General features: G+C 48.7%; 1 protein-coding gene across 1 annotated transcript in view; it reads left to right on the forward strand.

Annotated features, from left to right (window-relative positions):
- SH3RF2 (SH3 domain containing ring finger 2) overlaps positions 1–17,769 on the forward strand; it is a 121,979-nt gene extending 104,210 nt beyond the window's left edge. Inside the window, exon 11 of the mRNA XM_066341697.1 lies at positions 12,748–17,769. The gene's annotated coding sequence lies outside the window, so the exon portion shown is untranslated. The remainder of the gene's footprint in view (positions 1–12,747) is intronic.
- The last annotated feature ends 2,229 nt before the right edge of the window (positions 17,770–19,998 follow it).

Below are 19,998 nucleotides of genomic sequence, written 5' to 3' on the forward strand. Positions count from 1 at the left end.
GAGGAAGAGGAGAGGAGGGAGGGTGAGGAAAATACTGGAGAAGGGCAGTGGGGAGGTGATGAGAGAGAGATAGGATTGGGAAAAGCATCAGGAAAGATCAAAGAGGAGAGATTGGCCGTGACATTTCTGACAGGCGGGAAATGGAGGACATAGTCAGCAGAACTAGGTGACCCCACTAAGGGACTGGACTGAGCAGGACCACCCAGGCAGAACCCTGTAAACAGGTGAGAGGCATCCCAGAGAGCCACGGCAGTACTGTGAGACAAGCCATTCGTTCTCGTTAAACTTCGCCGTTGTGGTTTAGCATTTACTGCGTGCCCGTCACTGCGGGCACTTCAACGCATGCATGCCATTTCCTGCCGAGGCAGGGTGCCAGTATCAAAGGGCAGCTCTGATTAGAACTTTCCCTTCTTGAAGAATTCCCAGTTCTTCAAGATCCAGGGATAAAAACATAGGTGTTTTACCCACTCACACACTTGAGAAAGTGAATCGTTCACAGACTTTTCCAGGCCTTTAATCAGACAAAAACAAAACCACAATCCTGCCAAGGAGTAGTGCGTATGTGTCTGACCTCTGTCTGGCCCGTGTCCACTCCACCAAATCCACCTGCCCAATTCCGTGCCCCACTGAGCTGGATAATCCACTTGGAGAAATGGGAAAGAGTCCCAAGAGCAGGGAAACACAGTATGATTTGTCAAAATACAAGCTCCTCGGCCTCATCTCTCCCCGAAAAAGGCACCCTTGATAAGCTTAGGAATCTACTCTGCACCCAGGGTGGCAGGCATAGCATGACCAGCCAACTTGATAGCAATGGAGTCAGTTAATTTTTAACTATTGGGTCTGATAAGCAGGTTGTTTGGGCATCATAGAGACGCAGTCCATGCCTTCCAAATGCAACAGACCATTCTTCCCACTGTGCACTCTCTCTGAGAACTGTAAACAACTCCAAAGGCTGGCCACGCCACTCCCTCCAACCTCTTCACCCACGTCCAGAGTCAAACCAAATCCCAGAGTCAAACCAAATCCCGTCTCTGGGGAGTCTTGGATTTGAAAGGACAAGAGGGTGTTACTTTCAAGCAAACTCTAACTCAGTGGTGCCTCCAATCATTTATCCCACCGCCCTGTTTCAGACATTGCCTGTGTGCCAGGCACCCCACAGACGTCCACTTTAACCTTCTAAGGCAGGTATATTCATCCTCATTATAGAGCCGAGGAAACTGAGGCCTGAAGAGTAACCACAGATAGGGGCAGAGTGAATTTGATGGCTGCCCACATCCTCAAGTTCAAGCTATCACACTTCAAAGCCCAGTTTAGAGACTACGCTGCATGAACCCAGGATGCGGACTTCAGACTGTGGGGAGGGCACATACGTAGTGCTGTGGTTACTAACGGAGACTCCGCCCCACACAGACTGGATTCAGGGCCTCCTTTACCACCTACCGGCCCTGTGATGTCCAGCAAGTTACTTAACCTCTCTGAGCCTTTCTTTCTTAAATAGAAAGGATAAATAGTGCCAACCTCATTGAGCTAGTGTGAGGATTAATATCTGAGATGATATTATAACTGAGATGATTTAAACTATGCTGGCACAAACACAGGTGTTAACTTGACCATTTTTAAGGAAGTACGTCATTGAAATTCCAAGAGAGAAAATCGAAAATACGGGCATGCCCAGAGCTATGGGGTTAAAAGGAGACCAACATAGCCAATGCATGGAGGGAGGTCATAGTACAATCTAAGCCACGTCCTGGAGGACAAGTAAGAGTCAGATAGAGAAACCACCTAGGAGGAAGGGCGTCCTGAGCAGCAGAGGAGGCGTTTGGCAATTGGATTTAAATGGAGCAATCCAGACAAGTTCTCTCATACGTAGAGGAAGCCACTCCTTCAAGGAACGTGCCAGGAATCCCAAGAACTCTAGCACCTCACATCCGAGCCCACATACCCCATCCTGGGAGAGCCCTATCCCACCAGATGAGACTGAGTCCCCAGGGAGGGTGCCCCTTAGCCCTGTGATCAGACCTGGCACCGCATTGCTAGGAAAGCTGCTGAGGGGGACTGTAATGGGGGGAGGGGCAGATAGGGACATCTGAGAGGTGCAGGAGGCACAGCCGGCCGCGGGCAGACTCTGAGGTCCACTGAGGAAATGGATTTCTTTCTTTTTTTTTTTTTTTTTTGTATTTTTCTGAAGCTGCAAACGGGGATAGACAGACAGACTCCCGCATGCGCCCGACCGGGATCCACCTGGCACGCCCACCAGGGGGCGACACTCTGCCCACCAGGGGGCAATGCTCTGCCCCTCCGGGGTGTCGCTCTGCTGCGACCAGAGCCACTCTAGTGCCTGGGGCAGAGGCCAAGGAGCCATCCCCAGCGCCCGGGCCATCTTTGCTCCAGTGGAGCCTCAGCTGCGGGAGGGGAAGAGAGAGACAGAAAGGAAGGAGGGGGGGGTGGAGAAGCAGATGGGCGCTTCTCCTGTGTGCCCCGGCCGGGAATCGAACCCGGGACTTCTGCACGCCAGGCCGACGCTCTACCACTGAGCCAACCGGCCAGGGCGGAAATGGATTTCTTAATAAGCACATCCAGACCCTCCCGTAGGGCTTGTCTCTGTCCCTCCCCGTGTGGGACCAGCTGCCCCGCCCTCCCCTTCCCCACCCACAGACAGGGCTTTTGGAGCCAGAGCCAGAAGAATTTAAAGCAGTGTCCTACCTGTGACTCGGTGAGACGCATCGCACAATACGTGGCTGCTGGCTTCGACTTCTCTTGAACATCCGGGTCTGTTCACACTGGGCCTGTGGTCCTGAGCAGCAGCAATCCAGGGCAACTGGGTCAGGGTCAAGGCTGCTTCAGTGAGACGCAAGCCAGGGCCTCGCTCAGTCACATGCCCGGCACCTGAATGGGGTATGTTCCCCTAGAGACCGTGTGCTGGGCTTCCTCTTAGAGTCATCATAAACCCCTTGCAAGTAGAGCTGGCTCCTTGGAGACCAGCAGACCCAAGGTAGGCAGGTCTCGGGGGCGTGGGGGGCCTCACCTGGGCCCTTGACCATGTCGTTCAATAGTTTTCAGGTGGGAACCGGGCATCTGTGTTTTCAACAAGCTCCCCAAGTAATTCTTATGCGCCACAAGTATGAGAGTTGAATCTGCCCTTCTCATATTTTATAGCAGAGCTGACAGTCAGCAGGGGTATGGCCACACTGGCTATTAATATATGAAATAGGCCTGTACTGATAGGTAAATACTGGCTGCTCTGAGCTCCCCAAGGCCTCTCCCCACCCTGCACCCTGGGCCCTCCCCCTAGCCCTCCCCATCACTCTGGGATCCAGCAGCTAAGGGGCTAGGGCCAGGTGCAGCTGAGACCTCGGGCAAGAGAGCCCTTCTTCATTCTGATTGGCTAGTGCCTACCCCATACGGTTAAATATCTTGATTGCTACCCTGTTATACAGAATAAGGTACACAGAGTGACTCAGAGGCCGAGAACACTGCTGTCAAGCCCAGCAGTCTCCCCACTGTCCCAACTTGACAATCACTCTCATCAGGCCCTTGTCTTAGGGAAGGAGCTGACCTGGAGGGTGGACAGTCCCCTGCTCGCCAGTCCGCCTTTCCCAGCCCACACTGTCGCAGCCAGGAGCAGTGTCCCGCAGCTGCCCAGTGCCGCTGGCTTTGGCTTGGCAGCAGGTGTATGGGGGTCGTTTGCCTCTGTCCACATAGGCCAGTGCCTCAGCCTCCGGCGTTCCTTCCCGGGAGGAGAGCAGCGGTGCAGACAGGATGGCCACATCCTACCGAGTCTCTCCAGGAGGGAACAGCGCTTAGCAAGCTGGGCTCCCCCGGGGCCGGCAGCCACCGCCGCTGCCGCTTCTCCTGGTAGCTCTGGAGGGAAGACCCCATTCTCCCTCCGGCTAAGAGAAGGGAGTGGCTGCGCTTCCAGCAAACTCTCAGGTGACCAGGAAGGACAGTCACTTAGGGAATGTGTTTGGCAGGCAGGACCAAGCCGAGGGAAGTCATTCCAAAGATCCTTGCAGCAGTTTGGAGTCCTTGAGAATCAATCTCACCAGGATGTTGTGCTTGAAATAGAGCAATGTTAAATGATCCGTCCATCTGGTTGCCAGGTCGTAGTATTGTGTCCTAGACCAGAACAGAAACAAAATGTTCCCAGGAAGCCCTTCTGCCTACTGGCTTACACTTGGACACGTAGAATGCAACAGAGGTGGGATTAAAGGTGACAAGGGTAAGGGGCATGGAGGAGCATTACAGATCCATCCATCCATCCATCCATCCGCCCACCCATCCATTCATTCCACAGCATTGTCCACTACCCACGCTGGACCAGGCTCTGTGAGCAGCAATGGGGACACAGTGGTTACAGGATAGGTAAACTACATATGGCCCTCAGAGTGTAGTTTCTTGTTAAATTTTTTTTGGATTTGGGGATCCTTTCTGCTTTCCTCCTTTTTTAAATTATACACACACACACACACACACACACACACACACACACACACACACACACATATAATTGTAGAGGATCATAAAACCATACACCTACCCCCTAGCTTTAAAAAAAAGAAAAAGGATAGTTATCAAGACCGTTGAGACCTGCTGGGTGCTTCTCACCCTTTCTTCCCCTCCTCCCACGTGCCTCCCAAACTCCACACTACCATCCGCTTGTATGTTTCCCGCACGTGTACCATATGGGATCGTCAGTGTAGCTCATAGTGGGGCTCAGTGAACACTAGTCAGAACGAATACTGCAACCTAAGGCCTCAGCTCCCCCGCCTGACTCTCCCAACGCCCCCCTGGCTTCCATCACTGGCAGTCTGAGCATTTGAGTTGCCTAGAGTTGAGATTTTGATACAACAGCATGTCTGGTTTTGAGAAGTTCTAGTTTAGGAGGATTTTTAGTAGAGTTCTTCCAAGTACAGCTGTTTTGGAAGATCTTGCTGCTCCTGAATAGAGAAAACGATGGCTGTGCCCAGATTGTCTGAGTACAGAGCTCGCAGGCATTGCCCCTCTGGGCCTTGCCTGGCACCTCTGGGCAGTGGTCTGCAGAAACCAGAAGCAACTCCTCAGAATCTGAGACTAAAACAGATCTTGTGGCTGCTGCTGCTGCTCCTGCTCCTGACAAATCTTCCTAAGAACCTAGGGAAATATGCAAGAAAAACATCTTTCTGTCCCCAGACTACAGGTCAAAACACTGAGACTCAGAATGTTTCAATGCCTTGCTCAAGGTCACATAAGTAGTTTGAGATGGAAGGGAGACTTAAAAAAAAAAAAGAATCGCCCTGGCCGGTTGGCTCAGTGGTAGAGCGTCGGCCTAGCGTGCGGAGGACCCGGGTTCGATTCCCGGCCAGGGCACACAGGAGAAGCGCCCATTTGCTTCTCCACCCCTCCGCCGCGCTTTCCTCTCTGTCTCTCTCTTCCCCTCCCGCAGCCAAGGCTCCATTGGAGCAAAGATGGCCCGGGCGCTGGGGATGGCTCTGTGGCCTCTGCCCCAGGCGCTAGAGTGGCTCTGGTCGCAACATGGCGACGCCCAGGATGGGCAGAGCATCGCCCCCTCGTGGGCAGAGCGTCGCCCCTGGTGGGCGTGCCGGGTGGATCCCGGTCGGGCGCATGCGGGAGTCTGTCTGACTGTCTCTCCCTGTTTCCAGCTTCAGAAAAATGAAAGAAAGAAAAAAAAAAAAAAGATAAAAAAAAAAAAAAAGAATCTCTAACCCTTCATTCAGCAATAATTGCCACCATTGACTGAGCACCTACTATGTGCCTACATGCATTATGTCATCAAATCCTATCCAACCAGGGAGGGGAGGTCCCATTGTAGAATTAGCATGAAGGCTCGGAGGTTAAGTGACCTGTCCAAGGCAACAAATACTAAACCGAGGTCTCTAAGCTTAAACTTGAATCTTATCTCACCATGTCCCTTTTCTTCCATGGCAACTATAAATGCATAACACGGTTGAGTTTGGAGAGGATATAGACAAATGGTCACGTAATGCTGAGGTCACAGGCGTGGAGAGGCAGACGGGGTGAGGGGGTCAGAGGGTCAAGCCCTCCAGAAAAACTGCAAGGGTCTTGTCATCCCAGAAGCAGACGTGGGAAGGAAGGGAACAGAGAATCCCAAACACACATCTGCCCCTGCTGCAAAGGCAGCCAGACTCAGCCAAGCCAATGGTCAAAGAGCCGAAGCTGACAGTGCGGTTCTGGATCATTGACGTCAAAACATGGTGATCATTTTGCATTCCCTCAGTCCCTCCCTCTTGGTGAGTTCATCTCTGGTTTTGCCTGTCCTTGCTCTCAATGAGACACAGAGCAGAAGGGGATGCGATCTCCAAAATGACCCCCACTGTCATCTTCTCTGTGGGAACAAGAGGGCTCAAGAGCTGACATTTTCCAGTGTCCCCTGCTGGTACTTATCCAAAGTTCAAAGGCAATTGCTTTTGTGGGGTAAATACATACCCACGGATGCAAGCTAATTATGCAAATAGGGTCACTGCTGGATGGGCAAGAGCTGTGCAGTCTGGTAAGGACAAAAAGGATGCCAGCCGAGACCCAGGGAAAATGGCAAAAGGCGTTTGCCAAGGCCATTCTGTGTCCTCGCTGATGCTGTTAGGCTAAGTGCTGGCGTGACTGGCCGACTCTGTGAAGGCCGTTTGCAATGTCAGAGTCTGACTGCTGTGGAGTCTGTGTCCTGGAGGCCAGAGCCACCCTAATGTCCTTGCCATGAAAACAAAGATTCCCTGGACCACCCCAGAGGATGGTGAGAGATCTTTCCGTTCGGGAGACCCTCACAAATAAGCAAAAGCAAGCTCGAATCAAAATGCAAGCAGGCAGGGAAAATGCCTGGAAGGCCAAGGAGGAATTCAAATAAATATCACCTTCAGAGGGCTAGATCCTGATCCCCCCCCCCCCCGCCCAGCCCCCAGTTCCTCGGGGAAAGATGTTTTGCATCTCTGTCAAGGAGACCTAGAGAGCCACATCGAATGAATAGGACACATCAGTCACAGCTCAGGAGAGATAGCACCAGCTTCCATGACAAGAAACAGAGCAGTCAGGAGGGAGGGGGGATACCGTTGGAAGGGAAGGCTAATTTTAGATATCAGAACCACATTTCCAAACACTCCATTTGCACATTCTGTTTATGAGCTGAATTCTTTTTTAAGCTTAAGTTGTTTGGAGATGTTGGCCCATTTGAGAGCTTAGGCCTTCATCATGGAGACCTGTGAGAGAGGACTGGATTGTAAAGCATCAGTCACCCAGGATGAGGGTGGGTAGTTATACTAGGAGAGGGCAGGTAAGTTCTCAACCCACTGGAACTTGACAAGAGGTGGAGAAGCACTAGGAGATGATAGCTAGGATAGTTGAGTTTTTGGAACCAAATCATTTGGGGTTTTGTCCCAGCTTTGTCACTAATGATGTTTCCCTTGGCAAATGACTAAAGAAACTTGGAACAGTTACAACACCTCCCTAAACTTGTTTTCTGTAAAACGGGGACCAGAATCTCCGCCTCCTAGGGTTCTCGGCGGGTAAACTGAGATCATGAATGTACAGCTCTGATCGTGGTCCTGAGTACAGGGAAGTGTCCAGTGATGGGCGGCTGTTCCCAGGAAACGGGCACTGAGGCACAATTCAAACCCAGAGGGCCACAGAGAGCGAGGCTCCATCGTGAGGCAGAAGTGAGAAAGGGGAGCGACAAGGAGGTTTGGGCTGTCAGGAGGACTTCAGTGAGAAGAAATAGGTTCTGAGAGATGGTAGATAACATGGAGAAATGTTACGTGGAGAGAAAAGCACCTGGGTTCTGGAACCACATGTGTCTGAGTTCAAATCCTGGCCCCGCCGCTTCTCGGCTGTGTGACCTTGGACCAAGTTAACTAACCTCTCTGAGACTGGCTTTCCTCATCTGAGGAGTGGAAATAATAATGGGCACTTTGTAGGGGTGTTGGGAAGAGCAAGGGAGACAGGTAGACCCAGGAGCAGTAGGGACCTAGAAGCGGTAGCCGTTGGAGGAGGAGTTGGCAGGCGCAGCAGAGGCTTGAAAGCCAGTGAGCAAGAGAAATGCTAGCAGTGAGAACAGGATCTTATTAGCTGTCATTCATCAGACATGTAATAAGTGCCACGTACTGAGCTAACCCTGTAGAGGGGCAGTTACAGTGAGTCAGGTGTCTGAATTCTTCCCTGTATCACCACAGGCAAGTCATTTAACCTCCCCAATCTTTTCGTTCCCTCCCTGTAAACTGCAGGGACTGTTTTCCTTGAGTGCTTAGGTGGGGATCAAACGAGATAGTCGCATGAAGCCATCACATAGTGCCCGGCACATAGGAAATTCTCTGTAAGGTTAGTTGTTATCATATTGCATTTTATCCTTGGAGCCTCACAACCACCCCATGAGGCAGGTGTTATTGTCCCCTATTTATAGACCAAGCAGCCGAGGCTCTGAGGAGCAATTGCTCGTCTAAGGTCACAGTGAGGAGGCAGCAGGACCAGCCTCTGAAATTGCAGCTTCCTCGTGCTCCGTGCCTTTCATATACGCTGGTGAATGGCACCAGGGTTGAGGCGATATGACAATTATTTCTAAATGCATCTTACGCCGTAACCCTCAGCTGTCTTTTCTCTTCTGCTTGTCCCCACCATGACCTCACCTCCTCCTCTGTCGCCGAGGTAGTGTTTGTTGTCTGAGACCCCTGGAAGCAGCCCCTCTTGGGGACTTGCAGCTTCACAAGGTTGACAGGGTTTACAAAATGTCCATTCTGATGTGCAAAGAGGTCTGATACAAACAGGCTTCCAGCTGGCTGGTGATCTCAATAACAACCCCTCCTCCTTGGTGCCAATTAATAGAAATTAAATGTCCCTGGCACACTTTGTAATTCAGAAAATGCATGCGCTGATTAGTCAGACCCCTGCTGGACATGTCATTATGGCCAAGGGGCTCCAGGCCAATGTCCTACCTCTCCCGCCATCACCATGTCAAGTTGCAGAGTGTTTTCTTCCTGGGGAGAAATCAATGTCACCTCATTCATTTTCATTACACAAATATTGATTGAACATCTACTGAGTGCCAGGTTTTGTTCCAAACAGTTGAGGTCCCTGCCTTTGTGGGTGGGGGTAAATGGTAGACAGTTTAACACAGAATCATCTCTGTGTGACATTATTGTAAAGGACACAAGGTGATGGGACAGAGAAAGGGTGAGGGGTAGGAGCTACATTAGGTAGGGTGGCCAGGAAAGGTTTCTTTAAGGAGGTGACTTTTGTACTGAGATTTGAAAACTAAGAAGGAACCAGACACACAGTTTGGCAAGGTGAATGGGAACAAGCCCATGTTGGGGAAATTCATTCACTAATCAAAAAAACATTTTTGATCATACAATAAATACGTGTGGAATGAGTAAGTGGAGGACAGCTGAATCCTGGTTTTCCTGCCGGGAAGCGCCTTCGTAAGAAGGATGGACTTGTGTGTAATGTCACAAGCATTTCTCTCCAACCTCATTCCCTATCTCTAAAACAAGGGGACTGGCTCAGGCACTGGCATTCCGGGGCTGCAGGATCTTAAGAATTCCCCTTCTTCCAAAAATACTGGGTCTCGTGGCGCTTTAAAGCAATGACTCCATAGCTGGTGAAAAGCACTCGCTTTTTAAAGCAGTCAAAATTGTTGTTTGGAATTGTGTAGCCGTGATATGAAATGTCATCTCTTTTGTTATTATTGGGGTATATAGTGCTCACAAAAATTGGGGGATATTTCAAAATGAATATGAAGCTATAAAATATCCCCTAATTTTTGTGAGCAGTATAGTTACTGAATTTCCAAGCTCACTTATTCATTTGAAAATATTTATTATTAGCTGCTAGTTGTGAGTCTCTCTCCCCATCCCACCCTTTCTCCTCCTCCTCTTCTTCCTCCTTTTTCTCTTCTTCCTCCTCCTCCTCATCTTCCTCTTCCTTCTTTCCCTACCCTCCTCCCTCTCTTCCCCCCACCTTTCTCTGGCCCAGCAGTTAAGATCCCAGGCTATGGAATTGGATGGAACACCTCAGTTGTAAAATATTTTAAATGACTCCCTGTGTGACTTTAGGCAAGTCACTTCACCTCTCTGAGTCTCGATTCTCTCACCTATAAGATGAGATTAAAAAGTAAAGGTCATCTCACAACAATCACATAAAATAAATACTGAGCTATCATTACCTTCATTTTGTAGGTTAGGGTGTAAGATTTTAAGACCTCAACTCAGGAAATTGAGACTTAGGTTTTTTAAGACAATAGTCAACTCTAGTAATGAGTGAGACAATGAGCCAGGTGAATGATCTGAAGCCACCTGGAAGGTTTCCCACTGAGGCAATCAAAAAGCAGAATCACAATAAATAGCCTTCAAGACATCTCTTAATTTGTAATAATACTTGTGAGCCAACAATGATACACCCTGCTTTGTGCCACCCACTGTCTTATGGGCTTTCCTTATGTTGACTGATTAAAAAATCTCACCACAACCATACAAAGTAAATAAATACTGTTGCTATCCCCATATTACAGAAAGGGAAACTAAAACCTGGAGCCGTTAAGTAAGCAATTTCCACAGGGCACCCAGCTGGGAATGAGAGTTTGGGAATGGAGTCAGGCAATCTGACTCTGCCTGGACTCTGACTGCGGCATTCACCACTGGCAACCTCGGTTAAGATGGGATGCAACCTTTCCTGCCAACATCAGTTTCCACTTCAGATAGACCCATCTTCCGAGTGCTCAGTAAGCCAAGAATCATTACCTGCCAAATCCTACCCCCCTGGGCTGCAGACACAGCACTAACCAGGGCTGCCACCCAGCACTGCGCAATGCCAGCCGTAGGTCAGTTCACACCTCCTGCCATTGATGGGATTTTCAGGTGCCTATGAAAATGTCAGTCAGTCTTAGAGCTGAAGTTTTTTCTTCATCGTCTAGCACACACCCCAGAGGGTCAGAGCCATGTGTGGTCAGCAGGTATCTCCTTATGACTTCCCTGCCCCTGCACTCAGTCAGAAATGCTACATCATAGCGAGTGTCGTGTCGGTAAAAGAGTCAACAAATCGCCTGACCTGTGGTGGCGCAGTGGATAAAGCGTCGACCTGGAACGCTGAGGTTCCCGGTTCAAAACCCTGGGCTTGCCTGGTCAAGGCACATATGGGAGTCGATACTTCCTGCTTCCCCCTTCTCTCTCTCTCTCTCCATCTCTCTCTTCTCTAAAATGAATAAATAAAAAAATTTAAAAAAATAAAAATAAATTAAAAATTAAAAAAAAAAAAAGAGTCAACAAATCCCCACCACTCCCTTGGGATCCAGAGTCAGTAATCTCAAACCACCTGGCCTTCAGTCTCGGAGGGACAGGATCCCAGCTGCCTGTGCCAGGCTTGTTTGGCAGATCCAAGTGGCCATTTCTGGGTCCACGGCGATAGTGGACCAGAAGGCACATGCCCAACATCCGTGCCGGCACCAGCTTAGGCACAGGGGAGAGAAGCAGGTTATGTCTTACACAGGCGCCTTTCCTTTTACGGAGTAAAATCGCAAATAGGAGGAGGAAACTCCCGCCCGCGTTTGGTGGTGTACACTGAAGACATCACGGCTCCAAAACTGTGTGACTTCTTGGCATGGGGGATGCAGAAGGCATCCCAGTAGTCGCAGACTTTGTGTTCATGCCTGCTTCTCCGCTGAATGCAAAGCAGCCACCTGGCGCCTCTGCCAGCCTCACTCGCTGTTGTGCTGAGTGGGGCTCGTCAGCCGATGAGTCAGTGCCAGGTGGCATGTGCCGGCTCTGGGAGCTCAGAGGAGCTCAGTTCTGAGTCCCAATGTAGCTGCCTGCTTAGACGCTCAGGCTTCTTCAGTACACCCTGTTTCTGGAGACATGGATCACAATGCTGCCTTTGGGGTTTGGGTAACAATCCCCAAGTTGGTGTTTCCCATAACTATGGCTGGCAAGGTCTGTCTGCCCCATGCCACCCCTCCAAGAATGAGGCTGTGATCGCCATTCAAGTTCTCCCAAAGGGAAAACTGGCCCTGTTAAGTCAGCAAGAGTGCTTGGTGAGAAAAGAAATCAGGCTTCAGATGAAAGAAATTGGGCAGAAGGTGGAAAACTCCTCTCCTGTCTCATTTCCTGTTTTACTGGGTGTTCATGGGAACTCATATGCGGCAAACTCTGAGACTGGGTCTCTTAGCATGCAGGTCTTTCTAAACGCTATTGGACTAATTTCCCACCATCCTTTTAGCTTCCTTCTGTTCCCCTTCAGCATGGTCAGCTGGGAGTTGATCTGCACTCAGAAGGGCCAAGAGCCAAGCACTGGCAGCCAAGTCACAGGGAGCAGCCACCTCCTGTGATGCCCGTTCAAACCCCCTGCCATCCCGGGGACACGTGTAGCCCAAGGCGTTGGCTGCATCTCCTTATGACCGTTCTCAGTCTCAGGGAGAAAAAAAGGGGCTACGGGCTGGGCAGGGAGGGGAGGACAATAGTTACAGACGTGGGGGTGAGAGGGGTGCGGGTTGAGTTTGGTAATCCAAATAGACCATTTGAGGCACCGGAGAAATTCTCATGGCTTGTGGATTTTAACTTTTTTATATTTAGAAGAATTTTTGACATACAAAAATGTTGCTAAGACAGCACAAAGAAGTCCTGTACAGTCTTTAGGTAGGTTTCCCAGATATGAATGTTTTATTATGTTTATATAGTACATATATAAGAATTTTAAAAAACTATAGTCTTCCCAAGATGCACTCACACAGAAGAGATTCTGAAATCTTTTTCCCCTTCGCAGACCCTGCCTTGGTCATCTTCCCGGGAGGAGCTGGCAACAACTGGGATACTGACGAGAACACATGATCTGATTGGATGGAAACTGCTCAATGCAGTTTGTGGACCATGTGAAATTGCTTGGACATCGGGGATGGTACAGAAATACCCATAGGCTGGCCTCCAAGACAGAAAAGAGAGAGGGTAATAGGAGAAAGAACAAATCAGTCTCTACCCACAGTGTCAATGGGTGGTGGGCCAGGATAGAGAGAAGCAAGGAGTCATGTGCTGTTTCAGGTGACACCAGACTCCCATCCCTCCTGTCACTTCTTTCCGTTGTCAGAGCCAAATTTCATCTTGCCAATTTCTCACACTTCGGTGCCTCACTGACAAAGGAAAGACTGGACGTCCAATGCCTTTCATCTCCATGGCCGGCCGGACGCTCCAGCTCAGATTTAGAGCAGTGCAGGAGAGAGCACAGTGTTCTTCTCTTGGGAGCTCAAGCCAAAGGCCAGGACTTCAGCCTGTGCCTGTCCTTACCCCCGCCCCTGACTCCTGACCGAGCATCCTGCATCCCTCTGCCACGTGTGCCTGTCCTTACCCCCACCCCTGACTCCTGACCGAGCATCCTGCATCCCTCTGCCACGTGTGCCTGTCCTTACCCCCGCCCCTGACTCCTGACTGAGCATCCTGCATCCCTCTGCCACGTGTGCCTGTCCTTACCCCCGCCCCTGACTCCTGACCGAGCATCCTGCATCCCTCTGCCACGTGTGCCTGTCCTTACCCCCGCCCCTGACTCCTGACCGAGCATCCTGCATCCCTCTGCCACGTGTGCCTGTCCTTACCCCCGCCCCTGACTCCTGACCGAGCATCCTGCATCCCTCTGCCACGTGTGCCTGTCCTTACCCCCACCCCTGACTCCTGACCGAGCATCCTGCATCCCTCTGCCACGTGTGCCTGTCCTTACCCCCGCCCCTGACTCCTGACCGAGCATCCTGCATCCCTCTGCCACGTGTGCCTGTCCTTACCCCCGCCCCTGACTCCTGACCGAGCATCCTGCATCCCTCTGCCACGTGTGCCTGTCCTTACCCCCGCCCCTGACTCCTGACCGAGCATCCTGCATCCCTCTGCCACGTGTGCCTGTCCTTACCCCCGCCCCTGACTCCTGACCGAGCATCCTGCATCCCTCTGCCACGTGTGCCTGTCCTTACCCCCACCCCTGACTCCTGACCGAGCATCCTGCATCCCTCTGCCACGTGTGCCTGTCCTTACCCCCGCCCCTGACTCCTGACTGAGCATCCTGCATCCCTCTGCCACATCCTCATTCTCTTCCATTCCGATTCCATTCTGCCTTTTCCATCCGACACTTTCAGATCCAGAGGGTTTCTGTTAAAACATCCTGATCAAGGAAACAGGGACTTGGTACCTAAAGAATCTCGGATAAAAAGAAATCCCATGATGTTGTAAGAAAGATGCCACATACTGCAATGCTTACAGAGAGGATATTTCAAGTCTAACGATATAAAAAGTGTGTTCTATTTTTGTTCAGAAACAAGTCATCTTAAAGGATAAGTCATTAGAAGATAGTCTGCCCCTGGTTTTGCCTAAGCAGGTGATGGTGCAGTGAATAGAGCACTGACTTGGGATGCTGAGGTACCAGGTGCAAAACCCTGAGGTCACCAGCTTAAGCGCAGCCTCACCAGCTTGACTGTGGGATCATCAACATGACCCCATGGTCACTAGCCTAAGCCCAAAAGGTCACTGGCTTGAGCAAGGGGTCACTGGCTCAGCTGGAGCCCCCTGGTCAAGGCACTTATGAGAACCAATCATTGAACAACTGAAGTGCTACAAATGTGAGTTGATGCTTCACATCTCTCTCCCTTCCTGTCAGTCTGTCTCCCTCTCTCGCGCACGCGCATGTGCACACATAATAAAAAAAAAAAATTTTAAATAGTCTACCCCTGGTTTTAAAAAACTGTAATTTTAGCCTGACCAGATGGTAGCGCAATGGATAGAGCATCGGTCTGGGATGCTGAGGACCCAGATTCGAAACCTCGAGGTTACCAGCTTGAGCACGGACTCATCCAGCTTGAGCAAGGCTCACCAGCTTGAGTTTGGGATCGTAGACATGACCTCATGGTCACTGGCTTAAGCCCAAGGGTGACTGGCTTGAAGCCCAACATCGCTGACTTGAGTCCAAGATCACTGGCTTGAGCAAGGGGTCACTTGCTCTGCTGTAGTCCCCCAGTCAAGGCACATATGAGAAAGCAATCAATGAACAACTAAGGCGCCACAACAAAGAATTGATGCTTCTCATCTCTCTCCCTTTCTGTCCATCTGTCCCCCCTCATCTCTCTCTTGTTTAAAAAAAAATTGTTATTTTAAATTATCTGTGCTAACACAGATAAATGCAATTCACAAATCCCCTGAGACTTTTGAGTCATGTTGTCTTCTTCCTTAAGACATCAGTAAGAGTTTCATTTTTAAAAGCACAGGCTGCCCTGATTTCCAAAGACGATGACAAGAAGGCAGCATCGTTTGGATACGCTGGTTGTTTTAAAGTTCAGGGTCAGAATTTGGCCCTGAAGCATCCTCAGTCTTTCATTCCGTCCTGCTTGTAGGCAGGAGCAAACTGCAGCCAAACCGTGAGCGGAGTGAGGACTGTATTTGGTGGTTACAGAAATAGTTTCTTCTCCATGAAGCTGGCACCCATCTCTTCATGGGATGAGTAACTTGAACGTCTTAACCTCCTCCTCCTCTCAGTTAACCTAGGGGAAGGTGATAATAAGCAATGAGAAGCCCCAGAGTGTTGGCTTTATCTGCCAGGTGGTGAGTGAGAAAGCAGGAGGTGTGATGAGACCACAGAAAGGATAATTCCTTGATGACATCTTCTTACACATGGTCAACGATGGTGCTGCCAATCGTCAGTCATCCCTTTTCTCTGAACTACTGAGACTAGAATGTTAGTTCCATTTCCTCTGAGATGAATTCTGGTTTGGTCAGCTCCTTGTCAGCCTCAGCAGCAATGAATGCAGGATGCTGCCTTCAGATTCTAGAATCTGCTTGTTACCACCATGAGGCCTGACAGCCCACCTATAAGGTTCAATGGTTTCATTTTCCAGGGTAAAGTCATAGAATGTCCGAGTTGGAAGGAATTGTGCTTTTATTGCTTTTATAGGTGATGTATGGAAGAGGTAAGCCAGGGCAAGCTGCCCACACGAAAGCAAGTTCTAGAAACCAGGGGAGACAACATAACTTCTAATCCCCAGAAACCGTTAGACCGTGCTGACTACTCATGGCCTGGTTGTGTCCAAGGCCCTCTCGCTCAGTCTTCCTTCTTACATTGGCTTCCCTCTCTCCGACTTACAGCGACCGCTAATTCATCTAGAGCCGCCACTCTTCATTTTTGGACTTGCTGGTTTCTGAGTCTCTGGGAACTTCCCAGGGTCTATGGTGGAAGATTTCACGAAGAGTTAGCTTTTCCTTTGAACCTGCTTAACCAAGCAACCAAATATTTCTTGAAAACACAAAATGAATCTGATTTCTTCCCAGAAGCTTCAGAATTCTCCTAAAGTGTTCATCTCTGGACTGTCAGTTCCAGGATGTAGATTCCAAATAGTCAGGAGTCAAAAGATGGCGGAGGTGGGGAGGGGGGCGAGGATGAACTAGAATGCTTGGAATGAGGTCAGCCCAGACCTTTACCCCAGAAGAGTGTACTAACCATGAGGTCTGAGTTTCATCTTTGGGAACTGTTGCTTCTTATGACTCCATGTTGGGTCAGGGGGCAGAGGGTGTTGTTTGGAGCGGGAGGAGAGGAAAGAGAAAGTGGAAGGGGAGAAAAAAAATTCCCTCCTCCATGGAAATATGAGCAGAAAAGCCACAGACTCTCCCATGTCTCTGCTTTGTTGTTGTTGTTTTTTTAAGTACCGTGTATTTAAGTACAGTGTTTTTTAAGTACAGTGTAGACAAAAAGAGATCTTTGTGAGGAAACACGTGTGTGAATAATGTTTGTAAAAAGTGTATAATATATTAGTCATCCTGGACAATTGTGTAAATAAGCCTTAGATATATGAAATATATAAACATATATAAAATCATTGTATAGGGTAGTGGACACTTAAGGACTTTCAAACTTTTCATAGACTTATTCTAAAAAAAAGTAGCGAGTTCAGGCCTGACAGCTTATTTCCCTAGACTACACCACTGAAGAGCCAAAAGGTCCAGTGGGGGTTTGTTTGCTTGTTTTCTCGTTTTGCAACTTGTCCTTCATATGGATTACTTGGCCACGTCTGCCGCCTGTGTGTTGTTTACTCACACGGAGTCGTCAGGGATCTGCTCCACACTCTGCATCTTGGAAAACCAAGTGGGACTTTCTAGTGAGAAGGAAAACACAGAACACGCCTTCGCTGTTGGGTGACTGTCACGGCTGGGCCCATGACTGCTTGTTGTAAGTCTGAGGAAATGGGAAGTTCACTATCAGAGTTGTCTCTTGCTTAAACAGTCGGTGTTGGACATCTTTTCTCCTGGGAAGGAGTGTCATGCTTTGGGTAAGTCCCTTCTTTTGTGGCCCTGACGTGTTCTAGAGGAAACCAGAAGCCATGCCCTAAACCACCTGCTTCGGGACCGCTCTCCGCGTGGGATTTCAAAGAACTATCTGAGTCGGAATTCTCTGTTTTATGTTCTGGATTCGGTGATGGGCTCAATGCTTTTAGAACCCAGAGCTGTGCTTGTTTGGGGCTCTGGCTCTAATGCAGTGTTAAGTTGGCTTCTCCCCACCCAGGCAGTCAGGAGGAGGAAAAGGGGGAAAGGCGTGGGGACTCCCTTGCTGGTCCACTCGTACCTCCCTCTGCCATCAGCCGAGAGGAGTGGGCCAGAAACCAGTGTGCGAAACACCACCAGCTCTCCACGCAGGGAGGGGTCGGTCTTGTGCAAGAGGAGAGATGACCCAAGTCTCCTTTGCCAAAAATGCATGTTATTCCCCGCTGTAAGCTTGAAAAGCCCAATCTGTACTTTAGTGGGAAACAATAAAACATTTATTTTCACTTAACAGAGCTGTCCCTCAGGCCTGGTTTTTTCAGTAGCTGGAGAGGAGAGGACTTTGTCATAGATTAAACATCAGCTCTGAGCATTTACTTTTCCCAAAGGGCTTTGGTTCCTGGCAGCTGCTCTGGGCATCCAGAAGGGAGGGCTGAGACTAGAGCGATCCCTTTCTAGGAGGGGAATTGCTGAGTTTCTGTGGGCATGGCCGGGAGCAGGGATGAGTGACAACCACTTCCTCCAACCAGGCTGAGCCACATCCACAGAGCTAACCCTGGTTTGTACAACCACTTAGGCCCAGGAAAGCCTCTTGGCCAGAAGTCTCCTCTGCTTGCTTAGTAGCACAGCCTCAAGAGCCTGACAGCCCATCACTTACCAGCTGTGTGGCCTTGGGTAAATCACTTAACCTCTCTGTGGCTCAGGTTTCTTTTCTGACAAACAAAACTATAATACCATCTACTCGAAGTTTGTTAAAGATTGAATATCTTAAAACATGCATAGTGCTTAAAACAATGCTTGGCATACACGAATAATAAAATTAGTGTTTTACCACCAAACATCCAATTTTTTTTTACTTTAAAAAAATATTTATTAAATATATTGGGGTGACATTGCTTAATAAAATTGTGTAGGCTTCAAGTGTGCAATTCTATACTACATCATCTGTATCACATTATTATTTACTTAGTATTCTTTCTTTAACTGACTCAGTTTTAATTTAAAATTTAATGAGACACTTTATACCTCAACTGTAAATGGGAAAACGGGATAACGTGCCCTGACTACCGGGTAGCAGCAGAAGAGCTCACGCGTCCAGAGTTCTTGCTACGTGCCAGGCACTGTGCTGAGTATCTGGACTTGTTAGATTCCTCACAGCCCTATGAGGTTAGAACAGTGGTTCTCAAAGTGTGCTCCAGGGCACACTGGTGCATCCTAGAAGATTTCCAGGTGTGCCCTATGGTATTCCAGAAAAATATGTGCCTGTTGGGAACCAAAAAACCAACAGGGTTTTTGGAGTTTAGATTTTTGGGGGACAAGTGTGGGGAATTGGCTATAAGCTGACAGTCTGCCCAACCCCCCACCTCACTTGCCTGATTAGGTTGCAAAAGGCTGTTAAGCTGTGGTGCTGGATTGTTTACACTACCCCCCATGTTCCCCAGAGAGACTGGAGGCAAGTTTCTTCTATCCTTTGTTTGGTGTAAAGTTAAGATGATATGCATGGTGGAGGTTTTCTGCACTCAACACAATTAAGAGTAAAAAGAGAGGAATTGTTCAATGTATTGATGAGGAAATGAAAGTTTGCCTTTCAAACATATACCCAAACATTGAAGAAATCACTAGGACACATCAGGCTTATGTTTCTCATAAACACAAGAATGAAAAAACTTAACACATTTGCATCAGGACCTGCTGAATTTAGTAAATCTTACTAAGAATGTATCTATATATATAAAAAGATAACTTTTTTGTTTTTAATTTTTAACTCTTTTTACAAATTCTAAAAAGCATAACTCAAAAAATGTAACATAAAAATGTTTTTTAATGTCAGAATAAATTTAATTTTGTATTTATTTCATTTACCATAAAAGCATGCTTGGACTTTATATTTTTTTTCTTTAATATTTGATTTATTATTATAACATATTTCTCAGAAATTTGTATATAGTGTGCCTACAATTATTTGTAGGATTTTAAATGCACCCCGACTTCAAAAAGTTTGAGAACCACTGGGTTAGAACAATCATTTTACTGATGAGGAAACCAAGGCACAGAGAGATGAACAAATTTGCCTATAGTCTCAATTAGTGTACGAAGCAGACAGCTCAGGCTTCGAAGCTCAGGCTTCTCAGCACTGTGCCGTGCAGAATAGAGGCAAGAGTGTTCTAGTCACACAAGTGGATGGTGGGTGTTTCAGCTTCCCAGGGGTGCTGCAACAAAGTACCATGTCCCAAGTTAAGATGTTGGCAGGGCATAGTCTTCCGGAAACCTTGCTTCTCCCAGCTTCTGGAAGCCCCAGTCTGTCCTTGGCTTAAGATAGCATCACTCCAATCTCTGCCCCAACAGTCACAGGACTGCTCATGTGTCTCTCCGTCGCCTCTTATAAGCACAGAAGTCATATTAGAGGAGGTTCTACCCTGATGACCTCATCTTAACTTAATTACACCCGCAACACCCTATTTCCAAATAAGGTCACATTCACAGACACCAGAAGTCAGGACTTCAGCATTATCTTTGGCAA

The sequence above is a fragment of the Saccopteryx leptura genome, chromosome 6 (assembly GCF_036850995.1).
Source record: "Saccopteryx leptura isolate mSacLep1 chromosome 6, mSacLep1_pri_phased_curated, whole genome shotgun sequence".
Classification (NCBI taxonomy): Eukaryota; Metazoa; Chordata; class Mammalia; order Chiroptera; family Emballonuridae; genus Saccopteryx; species Saccopteryx leptura.